This window comes from Petaurus breviceps, unplaced genomic scaffold, assembly GCF_028583685.1.
Source record: "Petaurus breviceps papuanus isolate PSGF00001 unplaced genomic scaffold, PetGlider_PUasm1.0 76, whole genome shotgun sequence".
Classification (NCBI taxonomy): Eukaryota; Metazoa; Chordata; class Mammalia; order Diprotodontia; family Petauridae; genus Petaurus; species Petaurus breviceps.
Window position 1 is genome coordinate 39,591,174 of NW_027186473.1, and position 2,921 is coordinate 39,594,094.

The 2,921-nt window shown below is 39.7% G+C and overlaps 1 pseudogene; it reads left to right on the forward strand.

Moving 5' to 3' along the window:
* Positions 1-1,529: 1,529 nt before the first annotated feature.
* Positions 1,530-2,575, forward strand: LOC138174655 (glyceraldehyde-3-phosphate dehydrogenase pseudogene; annotated as a pseudogene).
* Positions 2,576-2,921: the final 346 nt, after the last annotated feature.

The window sequence follows — 2,921 nt, forward strand, 5'->3', positions numbered from 1 at the left end:
TTAGCAATATCCTTCACAAATACAACCTCTTTTTTTTCTGAACATTTCTTATATTAAGAAGTTCATCACTTTAAAAAGTAGCCTATTCTACAGTTATAAAGCTCTAAGCTCACTGAGCCTAGCTTCACAGTTAGTAGTATCAAACTCTGAGTATTGTTATAAAGTTCAAATGGCAGTTATATATATATATATGTATATATATACATATACATATATATGTATATATATAATGTTCTTTGAAGATCTTAAAGGGTTGTATGAATCATGGATATTGTTTCATTATAATGAATAAAGTTGCTGTTCATATTCTCAAATACTTAAATGGTCCAATTTTCTTGTCCATTTAGTTTTCCCCAGTGGTGCAATTCACAGTTCATCTATATTTGATAGGACTCTTGTCCCATATTCTCTCAGTTTCATCACAGTCATGGTCAGCCCAAATTGCTGTAGACTTTCTTAACTTGTCAAAACATTTTGAGTGGATCCACCTAGCTCTTACCTACCATCCTTTGCTCTAGCTACAAGACCAACCCTACAGTTCTGGGCCTGGAGTCAGGAAGACCTGAGTTCAAATCCAGCCTCAGAAATGCACTAGCTATATTACCCTGGGTAAGTCACTTAACCCTGCTTGCCTGAGTTTCCTCTTGTATAAAATTATTTGGAGAAGGAAATGGCAAATCACTTAATTATCTTTGCCATGAAAATCCCAGATGGGGTCATGATGATTGGGAAATGACTGAAAATGCAAAATTATCTTCCAATAACTTCGATTTGTTCTGTTTCTACCCTCCAAAAGAGCACAGATGTTTCCATTTCAACATGACCTTTCCTTCAAATATTTCAATTTATGTCAACAAATATTTATTAAACACAAATTATGCACAAAGCACCATGCTAATTCCTGGGGATTAAAAAAATAAAGACATTTTTTAAAAAAGCTTCTGATCTTAATGAATTTACACTGTATTAGGGTGGGGGGGTGAGAAAAGAAAATGTCCAGTACAACGATATGTAAATACAAAGGATATACAAAGTAATGCTGTCATTTTGAGGCCAATAGGTAATAGGTAGAATTAGGAAAGGCCCCATGTAGGACCTCGAAGGTGAATTGAACATTAAGGAAGCTAGGGATTCTACTATATACAAGACAGAAGTAAGAGGAGGGGAATGCATTCTAAGCATGGGAAGTAATTTATGCAAAGGCACAAAGGTGGGAAATATGGTTTTATGTATCAAGGAAAAACCTAGGAGGCAAATGTTACTGAAATGAAGAATGTTAGAAAGGGCATTGAATAATAGTGTGAAAGCAAGTTGGAGTCATATTGTGGAGGACTCCAATGACCAGACTAAGGATTTCATATTTTATCACAGAGGCAATAAGGAGTCTTTGAAAATTTGTGAGTAGGGGGGAATTATCATCAGATCTATGTTTTGGAAATATTAGTTTGGGACTTTCCCCCCCCCAAATCAGTGCCAGGTTCTGCTGATTTATTCACATCCCAGAGACAAGATCATGAAGGTCAGAGTCAATGGATTTGTACCAGATTCAGTGCCTGGTGACCAGGGTTGCATTCACCTCAGGTGAAGTAGACTTTGTGGCCATCAATGACATCTTAATTCAACTCAACTACATGGTTTATATGTTCCAATATGATTCAAACCATGGCAAGTTCAAAGGCACTGTCAAGACTGAGAAGGGGATGAGGCAGCTAGGTGGCACAGCTGGTGGCACACCAGCCCTGGAGTCAGGAGGACCTGGGTTCAAGTCCAGCATCAGACACTTGACACAATTATTAGCTGTGTGACTTTGGGCAAGTCACTTAACCCCAATTGCCCTCCAAAAAAAGCAAAAAATACAAAAAAAAAAAAAGACTGAGAAGGGGAAGCTGGTGATCAATTGAAAAGCCGTTACCATCTTCCAGGAGAGGAGATGCTGGAGCCTAGTATGCTGTACTGAGTCTTTACCACTATGGAAAAGACTGGGGCTCACTTAAAGGGTGGAGACAAGTGAGCCATCATTTCTGCCCCTTCTGCTGATACCCCAATATTCATGATGGAAGTAAACTATGAGAAATATAATATATAAGATTGTCAGTAATGCTTCCTGCACCAACTGCTTGGACCCTTTAGCCAAGGTCATTCATGATAACTTTGGCATTGTGGAAGGACTCATGACTATAGTCCATGCCATTACTGCTACCCAGGAGACTGTAGATGGTCCCTCCAGTAAGCTGTGGCGTGATGGGCATGGTGCTACCCAAAATATCATCCTTGCTTTTACTGGTGCTGCTAAGGCCATAGGCAAGGTCATACCTGAGCAGAAAGGGAAGCTCACAGTTATGGCCTTCCATGTTCCTACTTCCAATGTTTCTGTTGTGGATTTGACCTGCACCCTGCAGAAACCTGCCAAATATGATGGTATTAAGAAAGTAGTGAAAGAACCCTTGAAGGGCATCTTGGGCTACACAGAGGATGAGGTTGTATCTTGTGACTTTAACAGCAATACTCACTCTTCCACCTTTGATGAGGTGCTGGTATTGCCCTCAATGACCATTTTGTCAAGGTCATTTCCTGATATGACAATGAGTATGGTTATAGCAGCTGTGTAGTAGACCTCATGGTCTACTGACTTCCAAAGAATAAAGTGGAAAATCATGGACCTTTAACCCCAGCAAAAAAAAAAGGAGATCCACCACTGGAAAGCCTACATTCCTATAGGGAATCCCATCATCCCATTCACATCCTTGTCCCAAAGTGTCCCTGTAGCTGGTGCTAGAAGCCTAGAGTCTTATATTATGCATCATCAATAAAATCACCACATTCAGTGTGAAAAGAGAAAGAAAGAAAAAGAAAAGAAAGGGAAAGAAAAGAGGTGAGGCAGGGCAAGGCAAGGCAAGGCAAAGCAAGGCAAGGCAAGGCAA